The 12,986-nt window shown below is 44.5% G+C and overlaps 1 pseudogene; it reads left to right on the forward strand.

The window, feature by feature from the left end:
• The first annotated feature begins 10,255 nt into the window (after positions 1–10,255).
• Positions 10,256–12,986, forward strand: part of LOC103090386 (signal recognition particle receptor subunit alpha pseudogene) — a 7,994-nt pseudogene continuing 5,263 nt past the window's right edge.

Consider the following 12,986-nt stretch of genomic DNA (forward strand, 5'->3'; position numbering starts at 1 on the left):
AAGATTTGATTCTATTCTCTCCCACGTTTTCCACTCACCTGTCCTCCCCCACAACAAACAAAAAGACACCCAATCAACTCATTTTATCTTCTTCATGTAGCAAAGTGGCTAGATTGGACACAGCTTGGGAGTCAGTATTTCTGATAAGTGAAAGTCATTAATGCGCTTCTCTCCACTTCCACATACCTATTTAAATCTGTCTTAGTCGGCTTGAGTTGCCATAACAAAATATTGGGCGACTTACAAAACAGAAATTAATTTTCTCACAATTCTAGAGGCTGGAAAGTCTAAGATCAAGGGGCCAGCCAATTCAGTTTCTAGTGAAGATCAAGGTGCCAGCTAATTCACTTTCTGGTGAGGACTCTCTTCCTGGCTTGCAGATGACCACCTTCTTGCTACCTCCTCACATGGCCTTTCCTCAGTGTATGTGTGTGGAGAGAGAATGAGAGTTCTCTGGTATCTCTTCCTAAAAGGACACTAATCCTATTGGATCATGAACCCACTTTCATGATCTCATTTAACTTTAATGACTTCTTTAGAGGCTCCATCATCAAATACAGCCATACCTGGGTTTAGGGCTTCAACATATGAATTTTGGGGGGATATAAACAGTCAGTGTATCCTCTGATTTCCTAGGAACCTCCTGAGAGTCAGTCTTGATCTATGTCCACTATTTGATTCGTACACATGCACACTCATCTGATGGATTGGTTTAGCCCTGACTGATTGGAAGGAAATTCAACTGTGCACTTGGGGGAAAATTCAAGAGGAGGATACTGTATGGGGCTTACGCAAAAAGCCAAATCCAGCAACAGGGACTATGAGAGGGGAGTAATAGGCTCACTGCACTACACAACATCAAGGGCACCGTTCACATCATAATCTACGTGAATGGCACTCCCTGGAGTTTTTTGTAGTGCAAAACCTATAAGGCCATATCCTAGGTAGTGGTTCTGAATATAATGTATCAGCGAGTACTGGTACCCTTCCTGAAACCTTTTTCAGTCCAGACACTATGGAGGTATGCCCGGGGAGGAAATTGCTATATGCATGTGTTGAAAAAGCTGGATCACTAAATATCAGCTTATCTGGGGGTCCTCTTTGCTACAAAACCATTCTAACTGAATTTAGTGTTCTTTTTTTAGTGGGATTCTTCTAACTGAGCTTAACACTAAGGAATCAACTACCAAATAAAGTTCTTTGGCTACAAGCAGCAGAAACCGACTCTGGCTAACTTAAGGGGGAACATCAAAGGATTTGTCGAAAGAAAATGTGAAAATTCACAAAATCCAAAGACGGTCTGAACAGTTAAGTATCAAGATAATCGGAAATCAGGGCAGTTCTGGATATGTAGGTAATAGAAACAATCAGAAAGGCCCTCAGGATACTGCCCCAGAATGAATTAACTTGAAGAGTCTTTGGCTCTCTTGTCTCCCTCTAAAATATTCTTCCAGAGAAAAGCACTTCCAAGTGGCCTAGTCGGGATTAGACGCCATCCCTGACTAAGGAAGGGCAGAGAACCATGACTGACAGCCCCACCAAGCCAGCGTAGAGACGGGGAGGAGGCATTCTCCGAAAGAAAGAGATAGAGGAAAACAACAGATGTCCTCTGCATTCCAACCATGGTTGCCAAGCAACGTCCTCCCACTTTTTTTTCATACCATATACAATTTTTAAATGCCTCTGCCTAACATAACGTAATTATCTCACATGCAAACAAAGAATACACTCAACTCCTTCCAAAAGGCGATAACCCATGTCCAGTTACGGCATCCATTTCTCCCCTGGTTCCATCATGATCCCCCTCCATATTTTGCAACTTGTGGACAAAGTGACAAATTTAACCATCACAATTCACATCATACATGAGTCTAGGGGAAGGGAAAAGGAAAGAGAAGGATAATTACTTTCTAAATATATCTGACTTTCTGCATATTACTCTATGTCAGCTTGAGAAGGAAAAACCCAGTTTTCCTCCTGTGTTTCTCCTTTACTTTCATACAACTACCACACTCAAGACATTTCTGACACCAGATGTGTGAGGTTTATCCCCACAACAAGCAATTCTCTGTGATGCTAGCCGGATGTCCTACAGTCTAACTCAATCCTGACACCATCTACCTGGGGTTAGCTTCAGAGTCCATAGGTTAAGGGCTCAGTCCTACAAGACTTCTCCTCCCCCCATACTTCGTCTGCCAATTGCAAGTCCAGGTTGTCACCTGTGCTTCTGGCCAAGTGGCTATCAGTTGGAGGTTCCCATGACCTCCTCATCGGGTTTGATTAATTTACTAGAGTGGCTCACAGGACTCAGGAAAATTGTTCGCTTACTGTTTACCAGTTTATTATAAAAGGTATGATAAAGGACACAGATGAACATCCAGATAGAAGAGATGCACAGAGCAAAGCACCAGGGAAGAGGCACAGAGCTTCCATACCCGCTTTGGGCATATGCCCCTCTCCCTATACCTCCACATGTTCACCAACCTGGAACCACTCGGAACCTCATACTATTGGGATTTTTATGGCGGCTTCATCACATAGACGTGATCAATTATTAACTCCATTTCAAGCCCCTCTTTCCTCTCTAGAGAGTGGAAGGTCAAACTGAAAATTCCAAGATTCTAATCGTGGCTTGGTCTTTCTGGTGATCAGCCCCCATCCAGGAACCCACTGAGTCACCTCATTAGAACAAAGGCATTGCTATCACTCAGGAAATTCCAAGGAACTCTGTGTCAGGACCTGAGTCGAAGACCAAATATTAGAATGAAAGATGCTCCTAGTGCTCTTATTAATTAGGAATTAATTAATTCCTTGAGATTAGGAAATTACAAGGGTTTTAGAGCTCTGTATCAAGAACCAGGGGCAGAGAACAGTATATATATTTTCTGTTATCTCACAAAGTTATATCTAAATAAAAGAGAAAAAATATCCATGGCACAGCAAGGAAGGAAATGTAAGTAGAGGCAGCAGTCCTCGCTTAATGGAGCTGATTGTGGTATTTATGACTTCTTTTCTCTCCAACCAATCCAGATTGTCTTGTCATTGGCCAGCACCTTGGTTGGACTAGTGCTTTGCCAGGTGGGTTGTGGTAGTCAGCCTTCAAGGTAGCACCCAGTGATTCTCACCCCTGGGGTTCATGTCCTTGTTTAGTCCTTTCCCACATTGAATAGATCCTAGAATATTTTAGATTATTGAGATTGAGCCTTCCCCCAGGGTAGCTACATCATCTGCTCTCATGCTTACCAATCTGGTTTTCAGCTCTCTCTTTACTTTGGACCCTGGAAATTACTCTTTCTTCTTACCAGTTCAGTTATGCATTTCCTTAAATTTTAGTCAGCATTTCTAAGTGTTTATCATCTGAACATTTTCAGATTATCTAGTATTCCAGATTGCTGAAGTTGAAAGTTGCCGCCATGTGCTTACATTTCTATCTTCCCAACTAGACTACAAGCTCCACAGAGACAAGGAAGATGTTTTCTTCATAATTATGTTCGATAATTTTGCAATGTGCCTGGTACATAATAGACATTCATTACATGTTTGTTAAATGAGCACATGTAACCAGGGAAGGAATGGATGCCATAACTGGACATGGATTGTCTCCTTTTGGAAGGAGTTGAGTGCATTTTTTGTTTGCATGTGAGATTACTAATAATTTATTACTCAATCAATTAAAGAGAAGGCATGTAAAAGACTTTCCCCATTTAAAAAAAATTTATTTATTTAATTTATTTATTTTTGGCTGTGTTGGGTCTTCGTTGCAGTGCATGGGCTTTCTCTAGTTGCAGCAAGCGGGGGCTAATCTTCGTTGCAGTGTGTGGGCTTCTCATTGCAGTGGCTTCTCTTGTTGAAGAGCACAGGCTCTAGGCAAGCAGGCTTCAGTAGTTGCAGCGCACCGGCTTCAGTAGTTGTGGCCCACGGGCTTAGTTGCTCTGTGGCATGTGGGATCCTCCCAGACCAGGGATCGAACCCATGTCCCCTGCATTGGCAGGTGGCTTCTTAACCACTGTGCTACCAGGGAAGTCCCAAGACTTTCCCCATTTAACAAAATTCTCTTTCAGAATTCTCTGTTGTTGATAATTAAACCTTGAGACTTGCCTTTCAGATATTATTATTTGGCCTGCAAACATTGTGGTCATTTGAGTTTTATTTCTTTTTCTAAAAATTTTATTTCATGGAGTATAGTTGATTTACAGTGTTGTGTTAATTTCTCCTGTAGTTTTACTTCTTCTTATACTTATTATTTTTTTAACCTTGAAAGTCTCCAGAGGATGTGGAATTTGGTTATGTTGACCTAGTTATAACACTGACAGGACATGAACTTCTCTGTGTCAGAGTAAAAGAAACAAAATTTATTCATATAAATACATTATTTGCCTTGGTTTTTTTTTTTTTTTTTTTTTTGGCTGTGTGTGTCTTCGTTTCTGCGCGAGGGCTTTCTCCATTTGCGGCAAGCGGGGCCCACTCTTCACCGCGGTGCGCAGGCCTCTCTCACTATCGTGGCCACTCTTGTTGCGGAGCACGGGCTCCAGACGCACAGGCTCAGTAGTTGTGGCTCACAGGCCCAGTTGCTCCGTGGCATGTGGGATCTTCCCAGACCAGGGCTCGAACCCGTGTCCCCTGCATTGGCAGGCAGATTCTCAACCACTGCACCACCAGGAAAGCCCCTGCATTGGTTTTTATAGAGCTTGTTCTTTAATGGATGGATATTTTAGTGTTTGACTTGAAATTTTTCATTGTTTAGAATAGCTGTTCCATAGTCTGTGGAGCTTGACTTGATCAATTTCATGATCAAAAGAGAATTCTTGATCCTTTTTTTCTACACTTGCCCCCATCTTCCCCTTTTCTGAAATCTTATCTAGTAGTTCAGGCCAAAACCTTAGGAAGCAGTTGCGAATCCTCTTTTCCTTCCCATCCTACAGCCCTCACCCCACATCCAATTCATTAGCAATCCTGTTGACTCTCCTTTTTAAAGACTCTAACCTCTTCTCTGAAGTCCCACCTATCAAATCTAACCCCCCATCATTTCTTGCCTGGACTACTGCAGAGCCCCCAACTCACCTGCCTGCTATCACTCATGTCCCCACTATCAGTTCTCCACACAACAGCCAGAGAGAACTTTTCAAAATATAAATCAGATCACATCAGATATACAGTCATGGGCTAATCTAAAAGGCAACTGGAAAACATATCCTCTTGTGTCATCCCTGGCTATGTTGTAGGAAGCCAGGGGCCATCTCAAAAAAATGGTGTGACTTTCCATCCCTAACAAATAAAAAAAGTAAAAAAAAAAGAGGGAAGTGTTGCTGCCTGAGAACTTTATGGGAAGTTATAAATTGCAGAGCTTGGCCTGATCATCTTGGCTGTCCTCTATCCTTCATTGTGCAGCTAGTGCAAACAACCTCTGAGCAATCAGCACGAGAATGCTGAAAACATAGTCACAATAACCTGATGTTTTCCAGATACATCCCTGCTGTTCTACTTGCTTCTCTCATTACAAAGTTGACCTTTGATGAGCTAGTGAAAGGCTAGTTCCTATGATGGCCTAGGGTTGCTGCTCTGATGTTACACCATCACTCGGCAGGAATGAACATGATGGATTTTGATCCTTTTCTATGATGCCTTCCAGAAGGACCAATGGCCAGAAATACAGTGGGCAGAAAAATGTTCTCTGACTCAGGTCAAAATAGACACACATTTAACATAAAATTAATGAAGCTTAAGATTTAGGACCCCTTCCTTGTGTGAGAGCCTTCCAAAATCCTGTACTCAATTTTTGTTTGTTTGTTTGTTTGTTTTTTGGTTTTGGGGTTTTTTTTTTTTGTGGTACGCGGGCCTCTCACTGTTGTGGCCTCTCCCGTTGTGGAGCACAGGCTCCGGACGCGCAGGCTCAGTGGTCATGGCTCACGGGCCCAGCCGCTCCGCGGCATGTGGGATCTTCCCGGATTGGGGCACGAACCCGTGTCCCCTGCATCGGCAGGCGGACTCTCAACCACTGCGCCACCAGGGAGGCCCTGTACTCAATTTTGTGTTCATACTTATGTATTCTTTTGCTCCCCGCCATTTGCAACCAAGTCTACAACCCTTATTCCCAGGTTTTGTGACAGCTACCAGGAAAAGGAGATTCAGGGTGTTGATGATATGAGCTGGGGGAAAAGAGCAGCAAATACTGTGTCCCTGGGACCTTCTATTTTGCTGACACCCTGAGAGAACTTCTGTCCCAACCATTCCAAGCCACTCAACATCCACACCCTTAACTCAGCAATCACCACTCTTTGTCATTCCTAAGAATCCGATTGCCAGCTGTGTGGTCATCCGTGAGACCCCACTGAAAAAAAAAATGATACTAAATATCTTTATTAGGAATTTCTATGTCAGCTTGACTATCTCTTCTCCACAGAACAGAGAGAGACCAGTTTGTAATATGTAGTTCCACTTGGCCCTCCCTCTCTACCATCTAAGATATGAATTGTGATTCACTGAAGCCTGGGCAGGATGTATCAATATTTGAACTTCTTGGAGCACAGCAGACTCTCTGACTTATTAAACTTAACTAGAAGTAAGATTTTTTGCTTTGATGTCTGTCCCCAAGTCATGGACAATCAAAATACTCTGGATTTGCATTGACTTGGATAGCTCCATCTTTAGGCAAAATTGCACAAAGTGACTTAACTTGTGTCAGTCAGCACTTCCCCACTTCCCCTCTCCTTCATCATCTCCAACGCAGGACATTGAAGTCTCACTGAGTTATATTTATACTAACAATTTTTTAATATTTAAGAACCACCATTTAAAAAAGCACCCAGGGCTTCCCTGGTGGTGCAGTGGTTGAGAGTCCGCCTGCCGATGCAGGGGACACAGGTTCGTGCCCCGGTCTGGGAGGATCCCACATGCCGTGAAGCGGCTAGGCCCGTGAGCCATGGCCGCTGGGCCTGCGTGTCCGGAGCCTGTGCCCCGCAGCGGGAGAGGCCACAACAGTGAGAGGCCCGCGTACCGCCAAAAAAAAAAAAAAAAAAAGTACCCAGTAAAACTATATAATCCTCAGGGCCCACAAAACCGATCTTTGTCTTCAGGGAGTGGCAATTTGAAGGCTTCATTATTGAGAGACCTTAATTTCTATTTAAATATCAAGTTAATAGAAGATCAGAATATTTCTGACTAAGCTATAGACATGCAGAATATTTCACATTTCCCAGCAATGTGGAGGTCCAGGTAACAGCTCAAGTTTTCAGTCTGGCTTAAAAAAAAACAAAAACAACACTCTGTTTCAACTTTACCTGATATTCTTTGCCTCCTATTTACTAAGCATCACATTACCCAGGAGGTTCACCAGCATTTCATGGTAAATGAAGCTAACATTTTTTTCCCCCTTAGGTTCTCACAGCTGTATCACATGTATGGTGTTATACGAAGGCTGGATTCCATTAAATATAAGACCCCCCACTTGATGAGTTTAGATATCCATGTTGCAGATTCAGAGTTGGGGAGAGCTGAATTGGTCTGCATAATAGAGGAAGGCAAATTGGAGTACAGAAGGTAATTCTAGAGGGAGGGATATATGGGAAAGGGAGAGTGAGGGGAGCCAGCAAAATTCTGGGAGACTGGATGTACATGGGGTTAAATGTCAGTGAGAAACCCATAGAATGGCAGGATAACTGAAAAGAATTTTAAGACTGGGGGACTCCCCAGGCTTCCCTGGTGGCGCAGTGCTTAAGAATCCGCCTGCCAATGCAGGGGACACAGGGTTCAAGCCCTGGTCTGGGAAGATCCCACATGCCGCGGAGCAACTAAGCCCATGAGCCAAAACGACTGAGCCTGTGCTCTAGAGCCCGTGAGCCACAACTACTGAGCCTGCATGCCACAACTACTAAAGCCCACGCACCTAGAGCCCCTGCTCCGCAACGAGAAGCCACCACAATGAGAAGCCAGCGCACTGCAACAAAGAGTAGGCCCTGATCACCACAACTAGAGAAAGCCCATGTGCATCAACAAAGACCCAACACAGCCAAAAATAAATAAATAAATAAAAAGATCGGGGGACTTCCGTTGTGGCCCAGTGGCTAAGACTCTGAGCTCCCAATGCAGGGGGCCCAGGTTTGATCCCTGGTCAGGGAACTAGATCCCGCATGCCGCAACTAAGACCCAGCACAGCCAAATAAATAAATATTTAAGATTGGAGTTTTCCCTTCTTCAATGTAAATTCTTCCCTGCCTGCCTCTAATCTTATACCTACTACTCAAATTAATGTTTAGTATGAGTAGTTTTTGTAAAACTTGGAGAAAGAAGTGAGGTCATACATGTGGAAGGGATCAGGAACCCAGTGGGATAACCTGAGAATGTAATCCCTAGGAATTCACAGGATTCTTAAGAAGGCTGTGGATTTCCTTCACAGGGTTTGGGATTGGAGGCTAGAGGCAATTGCTTGTTTGTTTGTTTTGTTTTTACTTTTTTTTTTTTTTTTTTTTTTTGCGGTGTGCGGGCGTCTCACTGTCGTGGCCTCTCCCGTTGCGGAGCACAGGCTCCGGACGTGCAGGCTCAGCGGCCATGGCTCACAGGCCCAGCCGCTCCGCGGCATGTGGGATCTTCCCAGACCGGGGCACGAACCCGTGTCCCCTGCATCGGCAGGCGGACTCTCAACCACTGCGCCACCAGGGAAGCCCTGTTTTTTACTTTTTAAAAATAAGTATTTATTTATTTATTTCTGTAGAGGCAATTTTACATAATCTCAGAGGGTAGGGAGCCGGGCTGCATGCTTGGCCTCTCCTTTTCTCATCCCACCAGGTGTGTCTTGAGATGACGGGAGAGCTCTGGGCATCACCCTTGTTTGAGCTCCATTTGGGTCTGTCCTCTCAGCAGACCTTCCTTGCAGCTCACTAGTCTACATTGAGGACTGGCACTCAGGGTTACTGAGTGTAGCCTTGGAGACCATGAACGCATGTAAAGTGTGCAGCTCGCACTCCACTCACAGAACCCTGCACCCTGGCACAGAGCTGCACCCACTCAGGGATGGGGTGCCCTTTACTAACTTCCTCTAAGGGGCTCTTTTAGATTAGATTAGAGGTGGCCTGCTGCCACTGACTGGGTCAGAACAGGAAGGGGAAACCTACCCCTCCCATACTTGTCCTAGTGGCCTACCTTCCCTTAGAAGTTTATACAATTCTCTGCTCTTGGGTTTCACTAATTGTTCCTGACTTAGCTACCTCACCCCCTCTACCCACGTAATCTGCAAGGCCACCTCTCTCACAATGGGTAGGACTTGTATCTGCAATGCAGAACAGTTTTATTTTCCTTCTTTGATCCTTGGCCTCCCAAACTGTGTTCACTTAGGCCACTGGGAATAGTGAGCAAGGCTATTGAAGAGCCAGGTACTTCTTAATGGCTTTTCCTTTTTCTACAAAGACACAAAGGCCCTGCCAAAGCTTTGAAACTAAACCCTTAGACTCCTCCCATCTGTGCCTGTGTGTGTTACATCAAAAGGAGCCTAGTAAAAGGGAGAAAGAAGGGGACAAAGAGGGTGGTTTTCTTTTTCTCGTTATAACTGTTTGCATTTTCTGATTTTTCTGAAATGAGTACACAGAGGCTCAGGGAGCTTATATAACTTGCCTGAGGTCACATAGTCAGTAAGCGGTGACCTGGATGCGTCGATCCCATCCCAGGACTCCAGGTTGCATGGAAGGCTCTTTCCACTATAACTGAGCTGTCCCTGGAAGATTAAGGCTGGCTGCCAGGCTTGGAGAAGAAAGAGATTTTTCCGTAAGGACAGAGACATATTACTGTCCCTGAGCTGGTGAAAAAGGACCTAAATATCTCTATAGTCCAGCAAGTGAACGTACCGCCTCCAAGTGATTGGAGAACAGTCATTTCCAGATTCTAGCTGGGCTAATAGGGTCTCTCTCTCTCTCTCTCTCTCTCTCTCTCTCTCTCTCTCAGGGAAATACATAATTAGAATCAGGAGTGTCCAACTCAATCAGCGGAGGTCACTTGAACAGAGAAATATGCTTCAGAGCTATGGGTTGGTCGTCTTCTACCTGCCAGTGGAACAAAATGCTGAGCAAAGTTATGCAGAGAGTCACACGAGAGGAAGACAGGACAATTCCTAATGTCTTTAGTTCCTGGATCCAGTGAATTCCTACTTTGTTTGGGAGGCCAAAGAACTTGGGACAAAGGCCAGTACAGCCCAAACTAGTCATTTCCAAACTGTAAATCGATTGCCATTTATCACACATTTTCATGAAACAAGAGGCCAAATAGCTTAATGGCTAAAAGCCCCAACAAGGACATAGACTTCCTGGGTAAGTTTCTTAATATCTGTTTCCCCAAATGTAAGATATAAATGGTACCTTTCTCATATGATTTTTATGATGATTCAATGAGTCGCTATATGAAAAGTCTTCAGAATAGTGACTGGAACATAGAAAGTAATGTGTAAATGCGAGCTATTACTCAAATTTGTTTTCTTCTTCTTTCTCCCATTTTATAAATGGGGAAAGTAAGACCCCAAAAGTCAAGGGTTTTGTCCAAGGCCATGCAGTAATCACATAGTTAGGCTAGGCCTAGAACTAAAGTCTTCCAATCCTATGTGCAATATTTAATTCATCACCCTAAAGGTCCTGCAACCAACCACCAGTGCAGAGTTTCCTTGGGGAAAATGTTAGAACCCAAGCCTTGAGGGTATTATGAAAGCTGATAAGAAACAGCTCTCTTCCTCTGCTCCCAGTTGGAGAACTAGGCTACTGCAACTTGGCCTGCCCAGCTGGGCCTCCATGCCTGTATAATCGAGGGAGAAGACGGCTTGGTAATGATAATACAAGATTTTGAGAAGCATCTTGCAAAGAATCCTGCAGCCAAAAATATGTCTCCTAATGTTTAGGCAATCAGGAAGTGCAGAAATCATAAGGAACCAACACCAATGATCTCAGTTACCAGAGACACAAAGTGAGTGATTCACAGGAGGATGACTGAAGCTACACTCCAAACCTCCACCTGCCGCCTGCAGAAGCCCTAGCCTGCTCACCACTGACAGAGTAATAATGGTCTCTCCTTTCCTCTGCTTTGAAAATCTCACACGTGCACCTCTCATTTGCAGGACACAACCCAGAACTGTGCTGTCGAGGGAATCTGGGAAGCATAGTCTTGAGGCTTCCAGCCTCCAAAATATAGGGGAAGTGAGGATGAATCTTAGAAGGAAGTGAGAATGGTGCTGAGATGCCAACAATCTGATATGGTCTACCCCTTTACCTAGTCAGTGAAATTCATATACATTCTTCTGTCCATATTTAACTTTCAAAGAACAGTAATGTTTTCCTTAATACAATGCAACTATCCCTCATATGAATAGGGATGTTGTTATAGGCTGAATTGTTTTTCTCCAAAATTCATATGTTGAAGCTCAATCCCCAGTACCTCAGAATGGACTACTTTGAAAGAGGTGTTTAAGTTAAGAGACTGTTCGGATGGGCCCTAATCCAATCTGACTGGCGTCCTTACAGGAAGAAGGAATTTGGAGACACAGAGATACCAGAGGTTCCCATTTCGCTTAGAACCTTGCAGGGTTTTGAGTAGAGGCGTGAGCTGATCTAACTCACATTTTTTAAGTGATCTCACTGGCTGCCATGTTGCAGATAGAAAGTAGAGACCAGGGTGGAAACAGGGAGACCCTTTTGGAGGCTGTTGTAACAGTTTTGGGAGATGACAATGGCTTGGACCAAAGTGGTGGTGGGGATGGTAAAATTGATCAGATTGGAATGTATTTCGGAGGTGGAGCCAACTGAATTGACGGTTGGATCCCATGTGGAGCATGAGAAAAAGAGAGGTGTTGGGAATGATTCTAATATTTTTGGCCTGAACAACTAGAAGAATTAAATTGTTACTTACTAAACTAAAATAAATCTTGGGACTTCTCTGGTGGCATAGTGGTTAAGAATCCGCCTGCCAATGCAGGGGACATGGGTTCAAGCCCTGGTCTGGGAAGATCCCACATGCCTCGGAGCAACTAAGCCCATGCGCCACAACTGCTGAGCCTGCACTCTGGAGCCCACGAGCCTTAACTCCTGAGCCCGTGTGCCACAACTATTAAAGCCCACACGCCTAGAGCCCATGCTCCGCAGCAAGAGAAGCCACCGCAATGAGAAGCGTGCGCACCACAATGAAGAGAAAGCCCATGCGCAGCAACGAAGACACAATGCAGCCAAAAAAAAAAAAATCTGAGGGAAGAGAAGGTTGGGGGCGCCTGCATTCAGGAGTAGGTTCAAGGTTTTGGTTTTAACATGTAAACTCTGAGGTGCCAGTTGGTGATGTAAACAGAGACATGGAGTAGAAATTTAATCTACAAGTGTACACTCAGGAGAGAGGATGAGACAATGAATAATTTGGAAGCCGTCAGTGTACTTAAATCCGTGAGACCGGAGGAGATCACTTAAGCCAATGATTCTCCAACAGGATGATCCACCCACCAGAAAAAATTTTGGAAAATTGCCAGGACGTTTTTGCTGGGGGAGGTTATGTATTCATGATTAGGGTGGGGCGCACTATGAGGCTTTAGTGGATGGGGCCGGGGCTCCTCGGCATCCTGCACTGCTCGGGACAGTCCTGCATCACAGAAATTGTCCCGCATTCCAGATGATTTTCAAATGTTCTATCAGGGGCTTCCCTGGTGGTGCAGTGGTTGAGAGTCCGCCTGCCGATGCAGGGGACGCGGGTTCGTGCCCCGGTCCGGGAAGATCCCACATGCCGTGGAGCGGCTGGGCCCGTGAGCCATGGCCGCTGAGCCTGCGCGTCCGGAGCCTGTGCTCCGCAACGGGAGAGGCCACAACGTGAGAGGTCCGCGTACCGCAAAAAAAAAAACAAACAAAAAAAGTTCTATCAGATATTCATTTGGTAAAAAATATGTTTATTATTTATCTCAACGTAGAGCCTAAATCTATTCTCCACATAAACACCGAGTATTCGGGGTATTGTTTTAATATACACCAAGTTTCCCAGGAATG

The sequence above is a fragment of the Lipotes vexillifer genome, unplaced genomic scaffold, assembly GCF_000442215.2.
Source record: "Lipotes vexillifer unplaced genomic scaffold, Lipotes_vexillifer_v1.1 scaffold213, whole genome shotgun sequence".
Lineage (NCBI taxonomy): Eukaryota > Metazoa > Chordata > Mammalia > Artiodactyla > Lipotidae > Lipotes > Lipotes vexillifer.